The 22,514-nt window shown below is 37.4% G+C and overlaps 1 protein-coding gene across 20 annotated transcripts in view; it reads right to left on the bottom strand.

The window, feature by feature from the left end:
- Window positions 1–22,514, bottom strand: part of ptprdb (protein tyrosine phosphatase receptor type Db) — a 196,753-nt gene that overhangs the window by 157,763 nt on the left and 16,476 nt on the right. For all 20 annotated transcript variants that reach the window (XM_044115204.1, XM_044115203.1, XM_044115209.1 and 17 more), the window contains exon 3: window positions 438–463. The gene's annotated coding sequence lies outside the window, so the exon portion shown is untranslated. The remainder of the gene's footprint in view (window positions 1–437; window positions 464–22,514) is intronic.

The following is a 22,514-nucleotide window of genomic DNA, read 5'->3' as shown; positions in this document are numbered from 1 at the left end:
TTGTGACGGTTTTAAAACCCCCCAGGAGGGGGAATTTATGAGCTTTAACACAGTACTCTCAAACATTGTTCAGATTTATATCACAAAATCATGATTCATCATGTTGATTTAAAACTATTGAATGGAATGCGGTGAAAAATATTGCAAACAAGTTGTAAGTATTTCAGTAAAAAGTGTTCTACTTCTGATTCAGTTCAGCACTCATCAGATGCAGTGGTGGAGCTCCCTGCCGCTCAGTGTCTTTGTTATCTTAACACGGTGTTATTGTGTTTTAGTGAGCAGAATATGTTCAGAGGTCCCAGATCCTACACTGATACACACACACACACACGCACACGCACACACACTGTACTGACTGTTGATGGCATGCGGTGCACTGTGGGTAAAATATCAGAGTACAAAGAACAGAAGTAAGACACGAAAAATGTGAATCTTACCTTAAGAAGCACTTCAGCACGTCAAACTGCAGAGAGGGGACAAAACGGGGAGAGACAAAAGAGAATGGGAGGGGAAAATATTGTAATTAGATCAGTGGAGGCTACTTAACAAAAAGTTATAAAAAATCTTCACAAAGTAGGGTGAGTTTATCTATGCTTTGTTAAATTTTAGAGCATTTCCATAAACCATAATCGACAGTTATGCCTTTATTCAGACAGAAAATATTAAATAATCAAATGCATTTAAAAAATAAAATTGTTGCACTTTTTTCCAATGTTTTTTTTATTAGTTGCACAAAAACAATACTCAATGAACAATATTGTCACTTTATTCCTTTCCTTCCTGTTATTAGAGGCTTTGTTTAATTTATTCCAACAGCTAGACTGTACAACAGACAACTTTAAGAATTTTTGAAAAACAAGAATTATGCACTCATATTTGGGTTCACTTTCTAAAATGTCCAGAGAATTAAAATTAAACTATTCAATTTTGTTATATATCTTAAGAAATTCCAACTTCAATCAAATGCTTTTCTGCAGCCACCACCAAACTTTCAATGTCATTTTGTCTGGATATTTGACCACACCTCTTATCAGAGGTGGTCGAGATCATTTAAGATTGACGTCCTGGTATGGAAGCATTTTTAAAGCAAAATCTATCAATTTTCAGTACATTTAATGTTTTCAAGAAGCTTGATGATAGCAATTTTTATCTATTTCAGAAACACCTTGTGATGCTTTTGGACCATTATGCTTCTGGAAGCCTCTGTTTGAGTCAAAGAGATCATCAAAGCCCAAAATGAAATTGAAGTCAATGATGGGTGGAAATTCACTTGTGACCAGAGTGGTACTGTTGCTCTGCCGTCCACTTTTGGTTATTTCAGAGCAACTTGACCGTTTCTCTCTGTTACAATTTTCATGGCTACAATAAACAGAATGTTTAGAAAAAGGCATGACTCAATTACTCAATAACAATTTAATCATAATCAAATACACAGAAAACTAAAGTGACCTTCATATATTACCTGACTCATGGAAACCGGGAAAATGTTTCCTAATTTAAAAAGTTTCCATTGAAATGCTGCAGACCCTACTTGAAATATATTGCTGCCTTCCCAGACAAATTAGATGTACCTCGCCACTTAGTTTCTGAAAAGGTCACAAAACAAACCGAATGTACCACTTTCTAACACGAGTCTGAGGAGAACTTAAAAGCACACTGAGTAGGTATTTTATTTAGCAAATGCTGTCTACAGTGCTTTTTATATACATTAGAAAGGTTCCACTTGAAGGAAATTAAAATTATATAATTTCATGCAAAGACGACATAAATAACCTTGAGCTAAAATCTTCCAACTTTAGTTGCTGCTGAATTGCATTATAGGAAGACTGTATAACTATTCAAAAAGCTTTGCAGCAGTCAAGGACAATTTATGATTCTGTTCACAATTTCAAATAATCCAAATTTGAACTTAACCATTTATGAGAAACAGTGCAAGAGTGCTGGGAAAACTTTCATCCCAGCAACCTGCCAAAAAGTATTTATGCTGTGGTGATGGCAAAATTCACAAAAAGACTACAATTTGTAGCACTCAGTATCTTTGTTTGCTGTTTTGTCAAAATAGATGTATATCTTAGATTTGGGAAAATGCTTACAGAAATACTTTCAACATCTTCTTGAGAGATACAGAAAATTTCTACTTTAAGGACTGAATGCAGCATCCTTATAAGGTTGCAATGGGTAATTAATGCATAGTGACATCTTGATTTGCTTTACATAAAAAAGGTCTGTCCATAGAGGCGCTTAAAAACATTTTATTAGCCTGGACATCTGTGGATCCCAGTGTCCTTACTGTCTCAGATAATCCTAAAAAGAAAAAATACAAATCTCCACACACAGTAGTTTCTAAGAACAAATGTAACTGTTTAAAAAATATTTTTCTGGCCTTGAACCTACTCACTGTTTTGTGTATTTGGGGTGTATTTGGTTTATAGACTTTATTAAAAGCCTGTGCAGTCAAAACAATCTAGACTGCATGGGAAGACTCATAGACAGCCTTGATGTACTTTAGTGGGCAGGTGGAGAAAATAAAAATAATGCCACCAACAAACTGGTAGGTATGAGCACCTTCACACAGTAAAATATACATAACAACTTTTGCTTTTTTATGAAGATAGTGGGCCGTCAAATGTTTTCCAAACCATAACTAAGGAGTTCTAATGTGAGAATATTAACAAAGATTACATCAGAAGTGAAGTAAGTCTTTAAAGAACATGGAGGACCAGTGCTGTGTTTCAATTTATCCCCAAAATTTGGGCTCATATATTGAAATAATATCACATTCACTTTGATCACAGTTGTAACCTGTAAAATTACAGCAATTTGCAAATTGTAACACTGGTTAGTCATAAAGGCAGGTAACAATGCATTTCTTCCTATGATATGAAATCAAACAGTGAAAGTACATGAACACAAAATGAGATTGCATATGTATGAATATTTGTGCAAATAGCTTGAGGAAATACAAATGGTCAAAAGTGCAAATAAATCTACCTTCATTTTTCTGTATGCTTCAGATATGTGGGAGCCATGTTGAATAATAAACTCGCAGCTGCTTAAAGACCTTTAAATTGGTGGAGTTTCTACTTTAGGGGGTCGTTAATTTATTTCCAGCTGGAAACTTGGAAAATCTGACTGAGTACAAATAAAGTGTATCATAAGGAAAAAACAATGATGCTTCCACTGGAGGAAGATAAAAAGCTTTGGGCATAGTCAGCTTCCACAGTGCACTTGCAGGTCATGCTGACATTCACCAAATGGGATGTTTTGTTCAATGTGTTTGATTTTTCTGGATGGCGGTATTAGTAGCTTTGATCCACTCATTTTTGTGGCAAATCTGACAAATTGGAACCACGGATCTCTTTATGCCTAATCTATGCAAAGACCAGAGCACTCAATAAACTTGTTGGCAGTATTGAAGAACAGTAAACAGATTCAGCGCTGACTGGATCTTGTTGACCTGACAGAAAAATTCTTACCGTGAAAGTCCACAGATCCACAAAGTATAGCATCCCTCATTAATATCTACAGCAAAGTGGCTCTGAAACCTGGTAATAACAACTGTGATTGGTAACCAACATCACATCACGGATTGTGATGTTGGTTACAAATAATTCTCTCCCACAACCTTCATAGGAATACCGGTAAAATATATTTGTAATGAGTATAGTGCACAAGTGGCTTAAAGTATTTAAAATAGTACAAGCTGTAATTAACCTACAAAGCAACAACATGACACTGCATCCATGTGCTTTAAAACCAATCTGACACCCATGAGAGCACACACGCGCGCTTACACACACACACACACTCCCATAAAACACACACACGCAGACACGGTGATCAGATTGTTTCATTAGTGAGGAGCTGATGGATAACCCTCCCAAAGGAGACATTGACCAAGAGGCCATTGATCTACTGAGCTAGGCCAATCAGTGTGCGTGTGTGTGAGTGTGTGGGTGTGTATGAGCGGGTGTCTGTGAGAGTGGAAAGTGCCGTACTGATGGAGTCTTTAAGTTGTTAGAGTAAGCACAGTAAATCTAATCCAGCAGTGTTTAATGGGGAGAGAAAGAAACAGGCTGTCGACATATTCATTAGGTCAAATTACTCTGCCCGATCACTGCCATCTCACTCACTCAGTCACCCACCAGAGCAGGAAAGAGCAGCAGTGATATGTTCGTTCTGGCAAACCACTATGAGGGGAATGTGCTTTAACGATAGTTAAAAAAGCATATTTATTCCAATTACTGGATGACAACATGCTGCATTTGGAGGCATTGAGTTTCATTTGATCTCGCTCAGGCCTGGCAGAGCACTGAAGTGTAAATCAATCTGGCTAAAACCGGGATCATTAAATTATACAGTCTTATTGATGATTTAATAAAGCTTATTGGGCTCAGGGGGGTGTAATAATGACTTATGGTAATAATACAATGACACAGGCGCATTTTGTAGAACGAGCTTATTGTAAACATTAACAATCGCAAAAACATGAGAATGCTTTATTTCTGGCAACAAATTACCCTGCCAGGAAAGTGTGGGTGCTTGATCGTTTTTCGTCTTGCATGTGAGTTATATGTAATTAGCTTTCTAGCTTGTTCTCTTACATTGGATGTGAAGGTAATTGGAGCTTTTGGACACTCGCTCTCAATCTCTGTCAATGCGAGCGTGCGTGTAAGAGCGTGTTGGGCCTGAATTGTGGAAGATAGCCAAACCATTACTGTGCGCTCAGCCTGCTCTAAAGCAGCTTGCGATTCATTAGTAATGAGTCCATTTGAAAGCTAAATGAGCATTTTCGAGTGGCCAAGCGGCGACCTGCGCAGTGGCCGTCTCCACTTATCTGCACCGCTTTGCTATTATACCATTAGACACACGTACGATTGCACACACAGTGAACAGGGGTTCGTTGTAATGTTTGCTTAAATTTTTTGTGTGTTTGTGTGTGTGTGCATATGTGTGTTCAGGCAGCATGAGAAGCTCACGTGGAGATAATGAAGTCAGTCAGTTGTGCCATTAATTACTGTTTTACACCTGCTTGTCTCAGCTAATTAAATATGCTGACACACAAACACACACCCATCTTCTTTTGTGACACGCACACAACGTAAACATGTGCTTTATCACACTTAGATTCACTTCCAAACTTCTAGACACTTTTTTTTTTCATAGACAAGACAAAAATACCTTCTCATTTTCACTTTGAAGAAGGTGAGATGGCACAGCTAAACACAGCAACCCTCTTAGACTCTTCTCTGTTGTACTCCAGTCCTAATGGGTTTCAATTCTACAGTGCAGTGGTGATGGACCAGTATGAGATTCTAAATGTATAATGTTGAGTAACAACACAGCAGTTCCACAGTATTAACACATAGGTTCCAAAAGTGGGTGGATATAAAAATATCATGTAACAGTAGTAGCTGTAAGACAGGGTTCAAGCCTGTAGTTTCTGTCTGCATGTAGTGAGGACAAAATATTTTCACAAAATATTTTGAAATTTGTGCTGCTGTAAAGTCCAAAGTTCAGCTACGTGTAACGCTTTCTGCTCATTGGTGGTTTGAGTATCAGTAACTTACTTTTAGTGTCTTCTGTGTTTTATGGATGGATTGTTTTAAATGAACAAAACCAATCATATATAATGATAATAATAAACATTTACCATGGTAAACATTAAAACAGTAATCCTTTCATTGTATATTTTTAAGTTGAATTAAAAGGATATCTGAGCAAGACCAAAGAAATGCATTGCATAGAATGTGCTTCACACATAGACAATCTCACAATCTGCTTTGGCAGCTTATTAACATTTTAGAATCCTTTGTGATTTTCATATCAGCCAGCCTTATTGAAAAAAATGTATCATCATCTAATTGCTTATATTTAAAAGTGAAAGAAACACTTACTCATACAGCTCCTGAGATAATACAGTTTATTAATTGTTAGCGTTACAATAATGTCAATAGAAACACTAAGTAGACAAAAATAGGTGAGGGGTTTGAAATACGAGTCAGTGTCTGCTGGATTTACATAATTTAGTTAAAACGTTGTTACTTCAATGAAACTGATGGGTATAGTGCTACTTACATTCTTGCAAGCAAAGAGTGACAGAAACAAGTGGGGGAGGGGTTAGGGCTGTGAGTCACTGCTCTATACAGTCAGTGGAATCTGTGGTAACTCTGGCATTGTTTTGGTGGTCTTTAAAATTATTTTACATTGGCAAAGCAAAACCCTGGAAAAGTTTCACATATTTAAACAGCCAGAAAAAGCCAAGGTCACGCTGGTGCTTTCTTAAAACAATTCTAAAGTGTAGAAACAGTTGGAGGAAAATAAAGCCTTCATACTTGAAACTAGCGTTTGTCTACTGAGAAGTCTCTTCTTAGATTTTCTATCTTCCTGTATTAAACCATTTCGCTAGGTGTGTGTTTGTGTATCCTCCTCGCCCATTTCCTCATAAAAGGCCACAGTCGCTGCTGGCATGCTGAATAAAAGATGACAGAGCAATAATATCAGGGTGATTGCCAGCGAAGGAAACAATGATTTTGTCCAACTCAAATAGGGACAGCAGTTATATCCAAGCGTTCCAAGTCAGCTGCGTTGAGATGTTTGCTGTCAAATGAAAACAGTCTCTTCTCCACTACAAGACTAACTCTCCCTCTTTCTGGCTTTTGTCTCACTGTCAGGGGCTCCGGTTCTCCCTCTCTCTCACATCACACACGCACACACACACTTAGAACGTAGAGCATATGGCTATTTCGCCCCTCTTTGAAGGGTTGCTTTGAAGCTATGGCATCCGTATCGATCGGCGCTCAGATGAGCTCGCTTCACCAGAGCCCTGCGATTATCTGTCGCTTTATTTCAAACAGAGTGCAGGAGAGGGAGGCTTACGCACCCATCACTCACTCACACTCTCATAGTCAGTTATGCACTTATACATGAGCTGCAGACCCACACACACAAACACACACACACACACACACACATGCACGAAATTGAGGATAATGAGATGAGCTTACGCACTGAATCCCAATACTTAAGGCAAGCTGCGCTTCAGAACTGACAAGTGAGCGGTGAATTTCAAGAAAGTGAGAACACAGTGAGAAAAAGAGACTCTAAAGTCTGGTGATGAAACTTGGTAGAAAACATTTCCCCCAACAGCTCAATAATGATTTAGAAATAAAAAAAAAAGATAGAAAACTTTTCCCACATGCATTAAAAAGTCAGTTTGTCAAAAAGGATTTTGAAAAGAAAGAGAAAAAAAAGTTGATCTCAAAGTCACTGCTGATGACAAGTTGCAAAAGTAAAAATAAAAACAACTTTAAGGTTGTTGCGTGGTGTAGAGGTGGAGCATGTACTGTTGTGGAAAAACAACTATAAGAAGTATTCAGACCTAGTTACTATTTGTGTTAATTTAGGCAAACCTTCTAAGAAGATGTTTCTGAAATCTAAAGATGTTTCTAAAATACACTCTTGGAAATGCGACTTGGCTCATGGGCCAAAAAATGTTTGAACAGATGACTAAAGATCCTGACAAAATACTTCTTTCTACCTCTGTTATCCCTGGAACAAGGATATGAAACTAAAACTAAACACAAACCTCTAAAATTAGACATACACATAGCCCACGAAAAAGAAAATTTTTAAGTATGAGAATTCCATATGTCTACTCCACAAACTCCACTGTTGCATCCATATTAAATAGCATTGTTATTGACTAACCATATATTTTTTTTCTTTTGTTTTGCTCTATAGATTCTAACTACTGTGCAGATCAATGGTGTGCTGAGCTTTGTTCTTGTTTAAATTGTTTTAGAGGGCAAGTTTTATTTGCCTACACTTTTCACTTTTAATCCATGTGAAAGTGAAATTCCGTAAATTGTTGATGTGGGCTTTGCAATGATTTATTAAAACCGGGGACGTTTCAAAAACGTGGACTCTTCTCATGTCAGTTTTAAAGAAAGTACCGTAGTACCAAAATATGCTGCAACTACAGCTGTGTTGGACCTGGGATCTCAAGCAACCCTTCAAATATTAAACATTTCCTGAAACGTTTAAGAAAGATATTACATATCTCAAAAACCCTAATTTTAAAAACAGTTTATTGAACATGATGAAAGGACTACACTTGAAACTGTAAAAAAAGAAAAAGAAAATCAGCGAATCACTCATCAAAAGTGCCATCAAGGGATTTCATCTTAAACTGAGTGTCGATAAAACAAAAGACTAAAAAAGGCTCCAAAACGTTCAATACCTCACAGATATTAGAAAATACGTTTAACGAATAAAAAGCTAAAACATTTATTAAACTAATAAAAAACACAGCCAACAAGGACTGTTTTGGCTGGCTGTGGCACAGATTGGATATTTCCGCTTTATGCTCACTGGAGTATGACAGACAGTGAGCCACAGTGACATGAAATGTTAATGGTCTGCCCAGAGCAGCAAAACTTCATAAAAGTCTTGATTTAGAAACGATAGTGGCTTTCAGGAAGAACCAGCGCTGTCACATCACACAGTTGAAAACGCATGCTGATGCACATAATTTCATACACACATTCTCCCACCCCCACGCGCACCCACCCACATGCACACACACAGACACACACGTGACATACAACTTGTGTTTTGATTAAGACTTGAGGCTATGCTACTTGGGTTGGATGATATGGAGAGTAAACATTCTTCAAAAGTGTAGCTCACATGCAGCAGGATATCACTCCTGGAAGCTGTGTGTTGCCAGAAAATACTGAAATATGCATTTGCTGTAATCTTTTTTTTTTATTTTCTTTGACATGAATGAAATAAGACACACAAGCTGCTACCTGTAATAATGAATACAAAAGCAATGCAAATGTATTGCAGTTCTCTCTTAAAACTAACATTTGCAGTGAGTTCCAACAATCTCAACCAGATTTCAGATGTATAAATATTTTATCATATTTTTAACTGCAGTTTTAAAACATGCTTTACAGAACATCCTGTTCAGGCATCATATTTTCAGATAAAGGACCAAAATAAAGAAACAAATAGTAATATGACAACCTTGTTCATGCCATACCTACCAATAGTAATAATAGAGCACAAATCAAATATGAAAAACAGTCAAATGAAAGAAAAAAAGAAGAAATGTATTGATTCTGCAATATCCTCCACAAATAAGTCGTAATAGAGGGATTACATAAATGCCAGTAGAGGCCAACGTGGTCTGAGATTGTCCAGTTAGAGTGAAAGGTGACGCCGGCCATCCTCACTGAGTTACAAAAATTGGGAGAAGTATAACCAGACACAGCGACAGTGATCCAGGCCAACCGCGTGATTGGCACGTACACCCTCATTGTTGACCAGTGGGTTAACAATAAGCCCAGTGAAAGTAGATGGAAAATTCATAGAGCAGTTGCATTTTTACTGAAATTAACAAAGATGCTGCTTGAGAAAATTTGTTGCACTGTTTTATTTACTTACAAGTGTTATAGTAAAGCATCATCTATAATTACAGATCACTTTCCTTTCACCTTTGTTGCATGCTATTTTTTGTTTATTACATAAAACCCATAGGGAGCTCTGGGGGCTGTTTGTGATAAAATATGATCACCCTGTAAAAATACGCTTACAAAGCTTTGGAATTTAGAAACACAACATTCTTTTTCCCCAAGCCAGAACAAGATGATCACACCAGATCTTCATAGAGCTCGTTCTGGTAATCAAATAAACATGCACAGGAAATAAAAGAAAATCCTACAGGTTTGTATTTCAGATGCAGTGTTTGCCTGACTTTGAAACACACACAGGCTTACACACAAACTCTAGATTAAACCTTGGATTCATAGAACGGTCCCTGAGCCTCCAGTCACCCTTGCTGCTCTACGAGGCTTTTCATAGACAAGTCCCTGTACTTAAAGGACTCCCAGGTACTTTAAAGAGATTGGAGATCAAGCTGAGTGTTCCAGGCAGAAGGTGAAATGAGACATTGCAATCATGGAATATTTGGGGGGAATTAATGTAGTTTTTAAGCATAAAAGCATAGAAAATGGCTTTGTTGGACCAAGAAACTTAATTATGTTGCAGATAAGAAAAATATATTTAACTCTTTTAATCTAACAGTTATCCTGATCCATTATGCAAGAATAGAAAACTGAAAAAGTTTCATTGATCTAGAAAGACTGAATTGTGTTCATTGTATGAAAAATATACTCATTATTTTACAAAGAGAATATTTTCAGTTCCTGGTCCTTATCAGTAAGTAATGACATCCTGACCAGAATTTCAGTCTTTGATACCAGACTGACATAAAATCAGACTAAATATTTTCTGTTTTGGGTCAGTAAGAATGACCAAAATAATATGTTTTTTTGTCAAACACCAGGAGAATAAGAGAAAGAAGAGTTTAGACAATTATGTTCCACAAATTCAAAATTTTAAGATTACTACACTTCTGATTAATTCACAGCAGTTGAGTTAAATAGAGGCACACCCGTGAAGGTATTTTAAGGTATAGCACAAACACACTGCTTCCTTTTGGGACATCATGAAAACCACAAGAGATATCAGGCAAAATATCAATCAAAAAAAATTGTGTTCAAGAATAGACATCATGGGAAAGTCCAGCTTTGTTCTCTTCGGAAAAGATTTGGCTACTGTGTCCCGAAATGAACATGGTATGAAATGTTTGTATGAAGAGCAAAATACCTTGTGAAGTTATAGCCTAAGGCCATTGTTTGCGTGCGTGTGTGTGTTTGTGAGAGTTTTATTATCCACAGTAAAACAATTCCTGTACCAACATAAACTGAAAGACCACCAAGAGGGAAAGGATACAATATACCAAGAACAAAATTAATCAAATTACTGTTTGCAAATTAACTGAGGGGACAAAATCTTAATTGTTAGAGATGGATCCTGTGTTTTGAATAAGTTAAAACTGAAATGTTGGGTCATAATGAGTGCTGTTACAATTTGAGGGAAAATGGGGGTGCTGTAAGGCTGAGAACACCGTCACAACTTTAAAGTACAACGATGAAAACCTCATAGTGCGGGGGTGTTCTGCTGCTCTAGTGGCTGGCATTTTACACAACATCATGAAGAAAAGAGCATTCTGTTGAAATATTAAATTTACTTATAAATGTATATATTAATAATTAACATCAGGCAGTGAGAAAACAGGTCAAATGTTTTTATATAAATATCTAGTTTTAAATTGGAAATGTCTCCATCAGTCACAGGATATATCAGTGAGCACACTTGCTGGATTATTTTTTTTTTTTCGATTCTTAATGAAATAATGTGAATTTGCAAATAAACAAGCGGTTTATTCTTTTACAAAAAATGTGTCTGCCTGGTTATTCAGAGACTACTGTGTTTGCTTTGTAAGTGTGTGTATACATTTGTGTGTTATTGCGTGTGCAGATGCAGTCTAGGGAGGCTCAGAGAGGGATGTCTGGTTGGGTAAGTTTATTTGCTGAGGTTGGAGGTTTATGTGCATAAGTGTGCCTGAGAGGACCTGAAAGAAATGAAAATGCGAGTGTGCGTGTGTGAGTAACAATGAGACAGGAGAGGCCAAACATTCATGTATGTGTGCTACATTTGTGTATTTTCACACTCGTTAGTTTGGTCTCCAACCTTTGCAATCAGCGGTAATCCTGACTCAGCATCAATAATGACCCCATTAGTCACAAACCCCTACTGATACACACACAACACAAACACACGCACACCTACACACACTCACGTTGCCAGATGGACACTTCCTCTAATTAGCGTGTATGTGCATGTACATCTTTATGGAATGCTTTACATTAAAACTGCATGCACATGTCACATGTGGACAATTAGTGCTACTCACTTCAGACAATAATTCCAAGCAACTTATGTCGTGTTCAAACCACATCCAAAATTTATGCAGATAGTTAAATAAGGGTTATTATGCTACAAAGCAGTCAGTTGGTATGAAATTATTAAGACATTCCATTAAACAGTTTAGAGGCCTTCAGTCCTCGACGCGGCCGTCGTGGGTTCGATTCCCGGACCCAACGACATTTGCCGCATGTTTTCCCCCCTCTTCTTTCCCCCTTCTTGTCAGCCTACTATGAAAAAAGGGACACTAGAGCCCACAAATAGGACCCCTTGGTGGGGGGGAAAAAAAACAAAAACATTTTATTTACTGTCAGAATGAAGCAGATGTAACAAAGTTAGATAAAATTAGTACTCCATTGATTATCAGTAATTCACCTCCTTTCAATTTAGTTATTTGATTTACTGTCAATTTCCAGCAAATGTCTTCTTAGGGGAATTTACAAGACTAACAGGTGACATTTTATACACAGAAATATTTTCAGATCAATTTAATCATTTCAACAAATTTAAATCCAATTACATAATTTAATTTAATCCTAGACATAAGACAATGCAGCCAAATTCAGTTTATGATGTGAAATTGTGCAAAGTTGTCAATCTTAAGAAAAGAAAGCCAGTTGCCTCGAGCATTTGAATTTGCAGCAGTTTCTCATCTTTAGCTAGCATGTGATAAAAGTGTAATGGTATTGAGACAAAGTGCCAATATTCTGAAAATAAGAAAACAAAATAACATTTCAAGGCTCAAAAGTCTGGATCCTAATATCTGTTGTTGACCTACTAGCACACGCAACTGAAAGTCAGGGTCAAAACTCTGATACATTTGTAATTTTGTAGATAGGAAGCAGAAAAGTTTGTGAAACTGTGATCTTTGGAGGAGTGGTGAATGAGACTTGCCATTTGTTTATGCAAACTGAGGTTATTCTCAAACAAAAGTTTATAAACTGTAAAAGATTTTATATGTCCAATAAATATATTTTATTGTTGCATATAGATCTTGAATACTTGCCTTCAAATCCTGGACTTTCTGATTTCCCTGTAACACTGTGGGTTTCTCTGGGTAATATAGAGATTACCCAGGCATATCAGGCATATCAGGTTAATTAGAGATTATAAGGCCTGAGTCTCTGCGTAAAGGTGTTGGCCTCGTAACCTGTTTATGGTGACACAGACCAAACACCAGACTCTGCAGTTATACATACTAATTTAATTAATAACACTTGTGCTTTAATATCATACAAGAAGATAAAACTTCATATGTCAATATCTGTTTCACACTACCACAAGTTTCCCTAACACATACTGTGAGAAATATACTGTCATGTTTTAGATATATCAAGAAAAATATGACAGGAACATAAATCAATTACAATGAAGCAGGAAAACATCAAACTGTGAAGAGTCTCAAACTCGACACTGCCATCGGTGTAAGACCCGTGGGTATCCAGACACTGTGATTCTTTTTCAGCTGAATTATCCACAGACATGAATGAGGTCTTTCTCAAAGACAAATAGAATTTAACTTTAGTCCAGTCATCGAGCTGAAGTTCTAGCTTCAGAGGCACAGGAGTGTGTATTTTGTTGTTTTATACATGTACATATTGAAAAAAATATATATTTATACATAATTGTATGGGGTTTTTTTTAATGGCAAATGCATAAAAGTCCCTTTCAGGAAGATTTAGCCAAGATAATAATATAAATAACTATCTTTTATTCTATTCTAATTTAAAGTTAAACCTTTTTTAAATAATCATGAATATAAATGATTGTCCTTTTCCATATAGCAGGGCTCTTAAAGTTCACCTCTCATTAAACATGCACAATTTTGCCCTTTGCTTTCATCATGTCTTTCAATGAAAATTTTCAGAACATTCATTCATTGAAGCTAGTTCTTATTTGACTTTCAAACTGAAAAAAAAAAAGACTTCAACAGGAATACAGAAGAAAAAAAAAGAAAAACATTATACCGACAAGGACTTGCAGAATCACATTCAAATATAGCATCACAATTAAATTCATGGCTTTACTTCATGTTGTCCTTGTTTGAGGTTGCATTGCTTGGAGATATCACTTGAAACTGTGGCATGGAATTGTGCTCTATCTATTTTGACAGAGATGGCGTTTTAAAGGCTTTGACTTTAATGACTGAACAGGTTCTGGTGCTTCATTTACAAGCACACTTTCACATAGAAAATGAGGCGTGAAAGAGGCGTATCTCACAGCCAATACAAAAAACCAGGCCATATTAAAGAAATGAAATGAGAAACAGAATGGCATTATTAGACACTCTGTCTTAAAATCTGAAGTGCTATTTGCACTTGTGGCTGTGAGTCACATCTTTAAGAAAAAAATTAAACCCAGAAATATATTATATTTTGTGTATTACTTAATATTACAGAAATTTTAGCAATACTTTGTTGGAAACTATTATCTGATAGAAAGCTGGGAAGCAGCTGTGCATATTTATTGTACTAAAGATCTAACGATACAGCAAAAATCACTGTTTAGTACATAGCTTGTATATAAAGTTTCAGCTTGCCACTTTCGACATTTACTCTCTCTGAAAATAAACAGGCTCATACATCTCCATTTTTTGGAGGTTAGAAGTTCAAATCCTGCACTTTCTGTCCTTAGGGTTACTTTAACACATATATATACCCAACAATTCTCTGTTACATTTCAGTCTTTAAAATTGCTTCTTTAAAATATTTTGTAAATAGATAAAATGTAATATTTACCGCATGAGAAATGTAACCATGCACTTATGTTCAAAGATCATTTAATGAATAGTTACACTCACAATGTTTAATCTCTGATTCAATGAAAATGTTTTTATTTTGTATTTGTATGGCTGTTCCTAACATCTGCTAATCTCTGTTCATATTATCATCATATACATTATAAAGTCATCTTCATAGGGTTAGGACTCATTTCCTCTCACTCTGACTCCGAAGATTTTCAAAAATGTTGTTAAGAAACCATGAATTAAATCTAAATCTATAACTATTCCTGTGCATTCTGAAAAGAAGAATAGGATCACTAAGAATATCTGAAATAATGAGCAAGGCCCAATCTAGATAACAAAAGAGAGAGGATCGAATTTCTGACAGATCAGGGTAAGTGCTTTTATTGTGATTAGAGGGAATTGTCTTTGTAATGATACAAAACAATTCCCTCATCTTGTTAATAGTGAACAAGATGAGAGATAATAAAAGTGTATTTTTCCAGAAATGAGGTCCTATACCACAGCTTTACATTGGGGAGACATCACTGTGGTCATAATTTAGAAGCAATGGGCAGCATGAATATGTTGTTACAAACCATCAATATCTCATCGTCTAGAAATATCATTAGCTAATAAATCAAGTGCGGCATTTAACAGGAGAATATGCACAGGCAGTGCATCATCTATCAGAGCTGCAGTCTGTAGTTTGCACACTGCCAGCTTGCCTTAACTCTTGATAGCATGAAATAAAGTCATCACCTCAGGCCTTCTCTGCTTTTTTATGGTTTTAAAAGTTCTATAGTGAAAATTCCGCATTTTGGTTTTAACAAAACAGTTCTGCATGTATGCATGATTAAAACAATCCTGCGCTCGTAATTACTTGCACAACCAAAAAGGCACGTCTAAAAGCAAATTTTGGAGGAATACATGGGTGCAAGTTTATCTTTTTCATTACTTTATGTACAAAACCATTCTGTTGTGAAATAAACTGTCTGTTCTGGCTTCCATGCTCATGCTCTAGTCTCCATAGTAACCTGATAAATCTTCACCATATTACACCGCTACAACAGATTTTGTGAAACAGTACCATTCAGAACTAATGCGCTTTTCTTTACTGTAAACTTAACAAAAGTCAGGTCAAGATCAGATATGGCAGACAATTTGTTCAGGTTTCAACTGTTGAATTTTAAATAAAATACTTGAGCAATCAGTGTGATCATCTTCAAAACAACAGCGACACCCATGGGTGACACAATATGATGATGTTCTGGTTACTAAAAGGTGATTTTATTTAAAAACCACAGAAAATAACACGCAAAAGTTGACTTTTAACATGCTACCACATTTTCATGCTCAACCCCTCCTGGAACTCAAGCTCTGACTAATGGTTACTCAAGCTCAGTAAAGTGTGGAACTTCTGCTACTGAAGATGTGAAAGACATTAATCATCTGCTAAAATCTGCAGTGCAAACTAGATTTGGTGAAAACCATGCATATATAAAACAAAATGCTTCATATCCTGCAGGAGTTTAAAGTGACCTCAAAATCTGAACTGCATGTAAAGCCACAGGACTCGTAGCACTGCATTTGATTAAAGACTTCCACAGAAAATGCACCTGTGTTGGCTCACTTTAGGTTCCTTAGAAAAAAAAAACATTAATCTCGCCTTGTTCCTCAGTATGTATTTAAAAAAAAAAAAAAAAAGAAAGTCCAAAAGTGTGACAGAAGGAGAACGGCTTTCATGCCCCAGGAGGAGAGAGAAATCTGGGAACCATAAAACTGAGATTATGCTGGAGCATCGGTCCTGGCATAAGGGAGCGGTGACGTCAACCTCTTGGAGCTGCCAGTTAGACAGGCACACTTTGCAATTTATTAACTGCAATGTAAAGCATTGATTTTACAAATAAAAACATGTAAGGTGTAGGATACAAGATTTTATTGTAAATACAGGCACAAGTTTTTTGGGGTTTGTCTTTAACAGCTTTGCACTTCTAGAAGTGCAAAGCTCAAACTCTTGCTCATTGCTCAGACTGGTTGGACAGCACCTGTAGTCAGTATTTTTTCTGAGTCTGACCACAGATTTGCAACTTAATTTAGGCCTACACTTTGACCAATCCATTTTAACATGAATCTGTTTTGTTCTGAACCGCTACATTGTAGCTCTGGCTGAATGTTGAAGATCATTGTTTTACTTTGAGTTAAACCTCCAACCCAGTCTCAAGTACTTTGCTGCCTCTCCACCCATCTTCCCATTAGCTGTGCTCCAGAGTGGTGTGTTCAAGATAATAGGTAGGTTTAGTTTCTTGTCATACATTGACCCCAAACAAATAACATTTTGGTCTCAGTTTAGAGGAAATTGATACTTCTGCAAAGAGCATTGTAATCATGGATTTGGACACCCACATCAAGAATTTATAAAGTTTCTACAACTCTGCACCCAAAGGTTTTGTCATGAATGAGATTCCAGTGGAAACTGGCTTGTTAGCGTCTCTTCACAAATCTATGATGTACATATCTGAATCCAGTCTTTTACATGCTGTAGGACACATTAATATGACACCTACCCAGCAAAGACAGATTCATGTAAAATATCAAAGTGAGGAGCAGAACTGCTGAGTGTCTATAGGTCATTGGTCATATGTCAAAGGTAAAGATCCTGTCAGTAAGACTTGACCCCGCCTTGACCTCTGCTAGCCCCCAGCTCTGTGTACGTTTGCTATTTTTATGTGAGTAGTCATACAGACATAAAAGAGCACATGGGCTTCTGCATATTGTCTTTAAAGCATAGCCTGTTTTTAAGTGTTTGAGTAGAAGGCAGATAGGGTGTGTGTGTGTGTGTGTGTGTGTGTGTTTGTGACCCTGTGCCCTAAATCCTGACAGGAAGAGCCAGCGGGCTAAGAGAGGAGTTCTGGACCCTGGAGCGTCAATCACAGATTCAGATTGACAGACGAGTTAGCTGGTGCTGCTCTCACATTCACCCACACACTATCCCTCTCAGGACTGTGTTCTGTCACTCTCTCAAGCTGACTGTCTTTCACTCTCCCTTCCTGTCTCTGTCTCCTTCACTGCTTCCTCTTTGTCTCTGCACTCTGTCCATCCATTTCTCTGTTTTCGCTGATGTCTTCTGCGTGTCCGTGTTTGTACAGTCACATGCTGTTTTCGGTTTGTCAACCGCCCACCCTGCCCACCCCGTTCACTGCCACTATCTGTCTTTCAGCTTCTCTCCGCTGTTTTTCCTGACAGATGGGTGCCTAAATCCACTTCTGTTTCGGTTTCACTCTACTTTCTTTGCTTCTTTGCTTTCGTCGGAGCGTGGTGGTGGTCGTTCGTGCATGCACACAGTTACCATGTATGTGTGTCATTCAACATCTGTCTGGGTAGTGACGTTTTGTAAGGTTGATTAATTTCACATGGGAAACACAAGCTTAACATTTATTTATCAAATAAGGACTATAGAAATGAGTAAAACTCAATTATTCAAAAGTTAGGTCAAAAATACTGAAGAAATCAGCTAGTTACCAGTTTAGAAATTACTAATAAGCCAACATGGTACTTGCATGTTTGAAGATATTAAAACAAAACACATTTTCATTTTGGACAACACCAAAACCACTTTAATCCAATTATTCTAATGCCACCTTAGAAAATCAGCCATGATGCCACTTTTCTGGTGTTAATGAGCAACCATGAGAAAACTCACAATTTTCCCATCTTGGCAGTTTAAAAAAAAAATCCCAAACAGGAAACCGTGTTAAATTTAACAACGAGTTGGACAACCTGAAAAGCTTCTGCAAAACCAGTGAAACCCTAAAGCAGGGTTCTCAAACTCCAGTCCTCGAGGGCCGCAGTCCTGCAACTTTTAGATGTGCCTCTGCTGCACCACACCTGAATAGAATAATTAAGGCTCTGGAGAACTGATCTACACAAGGTGGAGGTAATTAAGCCATTTCATTCCAGTGTTTTGTACCTGTGGCACATCTAAAAACTGCAGGACTGCGGCCCTCGAGGACTGGAGTTTGAGACCCCTGCCCTAAAGCAAGAAAATTTAACAAAGGCACTTCTTTCATCCATCCATCCACCCATCCATCCATTTTCTGTTCACCCTTCTCCCTAATGGGGTCGGGAGGGTTGCTGGTGCCGATCTCCAGCTACGTTCCAGGCGAGAGGCGGGATTCGCCCTGGACAGGTCGCCAGAGATATACAGGACAAACAGCCATTCACACACACACTGACACCTAGAGAGGATTTAGAGAGACCAATTAACCTCACAGTCATGGTTTTGGACTGTGGGAGGAAGCTGGAGAATCGAACCCAGGACCTTCTTGCTGCAAGGCAACAGCTCTACCCACTGCGCCACTGTGCAGCCCTGCACTTCTTTCAATGTGGGAATTTGAAAGTCTGCAAAACTATGTGGTGCATTAAAATATATGTTTAGATATCTGTACTTAAATGACTATATATGCATATATATTAAACAGAGAAATCTGTTTTACTAGATCTTCATTAAAATTAATTCAGAAAATTGTTTATGTGCTTAACCATTTTTACTCTGATATCCCTAAATAAAATCCAGTTAAAGGAACTGCATTCACTTTACATTTATGTATTAAATTGTTTTGGTCTACAACTTACAGCTAGAATAAAATACACCAAGGTTTGTGTTTTTCAAACTTGACAAATTGAAAAAAAAATAGCTGGTCAATATAGAAACCCAGTTCCTTCACAAGCTCCACATGTAATTTTGGCACAAAACAAAATGCAATATGCAATTTTTCAGATAAAGGTATCCATCATCTACTTCTTAATTTAAAATCTCTTCCTCTTTTGTGCTGCAGATGAACAGAGTGCAGAGCCATTAGTATTCTAGGTTTTACCATAGACTCCCACAACAGCTATTCGAATGCTGTTTTCAGTCTCGAAATCCCTTTAAATAGTCCCAATATTAGCATTACTGGTAAAGATGTCACTTCAAATAAGTCTATCTTTAGGAGCACAACAAATGCTCATGCTGAAACAAGTAAAAATGTTTCAGCATGATCATCTATGATGCACATAGTGAGATGGGCAAATCCCAAATCAAAACACTGTTGTACAATAAATGCAAATGAAATATTTATGTAATTCCTACCTTGTATTTTTTTTACTGTGATAGACTATGAGAGTAAAGAAACCTTGAAGTAGTATCAGTTATTTTTTGTTAGGGCTGAGCTATTTGGTCTAAAATCAATATCATGATATACTGAGCAGTTTAACTCGATTACGATAAATGGAGAGTATCACTACCTTTCCAACGTCCCGCGCCACCAAATACCAACATGGTCAAAATTATATCAGTCATCGTCATAAACTTTGGTGTCTGTTAATTTTCGTTTTATCGCCCAGGGCTACTTTTTGTTTCTTTGGAGCGTAAATATGATGTAATTTGGACCCTTTTCTTTGTGGTACTTCACAGTTAAATCATGATTTCCCAAGGCGACTGACTGTAATTTCACCAAAAACACGTTAATTTAGAGTTTAGATAGCTTCTTCCCATCATAAATAAAATCAGAATTTGAAAACTGTTCTCTGTCAATACTTTTTTTCTTTGATTTTAAAATATGTTTTATAATCTCAAACATTTAGGTGACTAAAAGAGAACCACAGAAGGCATTTGTAAAGGGCTAAATACGCTTCCACAGCACTGCACAGATCCCATTAAAAGTGTAAACCATTTATGGGTTAAATGCACTCAGCTGCAACATATAACCATCTTAGGGACAAGGAGCGTTAACTTTTTATAACCTTTCACACAAGGTGAGATCAGCAAATCATTTTGTTTTACAAGAAACTTAAAATGGAATCCAAGTTATATCTCAAACCTACATCACTACTTTCCCTGTTTCTGTTACTGTTTTGGTGAGAACCTGAGATATACTGGTCATTTTCTCAAACTATATTTGGAGACGGTTTTACAATAATAACGCCATCTTTAGTTGAATTCTGCACACTGATCACATCCATCTTGTTTTATCACAACCTATAGTATATTCCGGCATAATCTTTTCTGTTTCATCCCATCATCCCCTAGTTTAATTTCCCTCTCCTCTCACCCTTCTTCCTATCCTCATGTACTGCCTTCTGTCTCCCAATCTGCCCTCTCTCCGCCTCAGCCTGTTATCGCTTTTTCTTTTTGTCTCTTACACCTGACAGAGACAGGATCAAGTGGTAAATCTCCTAAAGCATGCTCATCCACTGCCGCTCGAGCCGCAAAGCTGGCGAGAGAGTGAAGAAAGACAGCAGGGAAACACTGAATGTTAGTTTGTCAAGAGGAAGAACAAAGATACAAGATAAGAAAGACAAACAGAACAAAAACATGGTGGAAGACGCAAGATGTAGTGGGACGGTTTGTGTTCGGTTTGAGGGTACAGATGCCGTTAGAGGTGATGTAAGAGGAGACAATGAGAGAAACTGAAAGATGCAAGCTTTCACATTACTCACAAAGTCTCCACTCATTCACACACACTCACATTCTCATTTTAGTGTCAGGATGAGTAGCGTGATTAAAATTCCCCTTAGGCTGGAAGACATCCTTCCTCCACTGGCAGAGAGGAACATGTTGAGCTAAGTTTTTTCAACTCAAGAAGGACCATGACTCACTTCTTGATGCCTAAGTTAAAGACTACACAAGAAGTGTAAAAGAACACATGTAGGTGACTGAACTGCATTTCTTTTCCTTTTTCTAAGTAGTATTTTAAGCTTACACATGCATTTTTGTCTTTGTAAATGAGTCTGGAGTCCTTTTTGCCTTCCTGTGGCCATGTCCTCACAATCGTACTTCCGTGTGTGGGTGTGCATTTGTGCGTCTGGGTGAGTGTGTGTGACAGCAGGGCTGGCCAGAGTGTCCATAGCCGGTGGTTTATGGCTGCTGAGGTCTGATTACATTGGTGTGACTGGAGGGGTGAGCAGACTGGTGCTTCTATCTGTCTTCTGTGTGGCTGACTGCACAGAAACACACACACACACTCACCAAATAGAAACGACTCAACCAGAGACACTTGGCTTGCCTCCCGGAGATCTCACACAGATACAGCTACATTATGGATTTGCACAAGAATACACATCTGATTCATACTTGATTTGTGTGTTCTGTGTCTCTTAATGAATATGATTATGATTCAAAATGAAAGTGCTACAGCCTTGTGGACAATGATATAATGAGCCAAATGACATGCTTTTAATCTGTATTCTACACGAGATATATATTCCCTGAATGCTGACATACAAACTTCTCACCTAGTGAGGCTTAAAACACACTGTTACAATTATTCACTGTAATCTACTCAAGTTTAAATATGTCTAAATGATGTGGCAATAAAAACTTAAGCTGATATCTAGTTTTAAAGAAAATAATGTTTTTTTTAGACTTTATGCAACCCCTAGCCTTGTTTTTCTGCTCATTGTTCACTTCTTGCCTCAGTTTAACCATTTGGAACGTGCATAAATGAAAGTAGCTGCCTTTCACACTCTTACCTCAGAGTACATCTGCACATCTGAATGCAATGTGGTTTCATTGTGCCAATTCAATGTCACTTGTTAACAATGGCCAAATATTTTCCTTCTACATAATTTTGTTTTACGAAAATTGTATGTTGTAACAACAAGCTTCACAGGGATTTTGTGCAATAGTACGGCATAATCATGAAGTGAAAGGAAAATGATACATGGTTTCCAGAATTCTTTAAAATTAAAATGAGTGAGGTCAACTCCAGCCTCTCTAGTTTGGCCTAAAATATTTCTATTAAGTCCACAAGAGAGTTCGCTGGTCCTGCGTGGAGGCGGAGGGCAGAGACTTCAGGCAGGATCAATGTAAATCCCGCCCACTGACTAACTCCTGTGAACCTATCAGAGAAATATTCGACCGAAGTGCGGACATAAAGACTGGAGTAGCTCACAGTCACCCTCTGTGATAAAT

The sequence above is a fragment of the Gambusia affinis genome, linkage group LG04, assembly GCF_019740435.1.
Source record: "Gambusia affinis linkage group LG04, SWU_Gaff_1.0, whole genome shotgun sequence".
Lineage (NCBI taxonomy): Eukaryota > Metazoa > Chordata > Actinopteri > Cyprinodontiformes > Poeciliidae > Gambusia > Gambusia affinis.
Note: the sequence above shows the minus strand (reverse complement) of the source record. Positions and strands in the feature narration are given on the sequence as shown.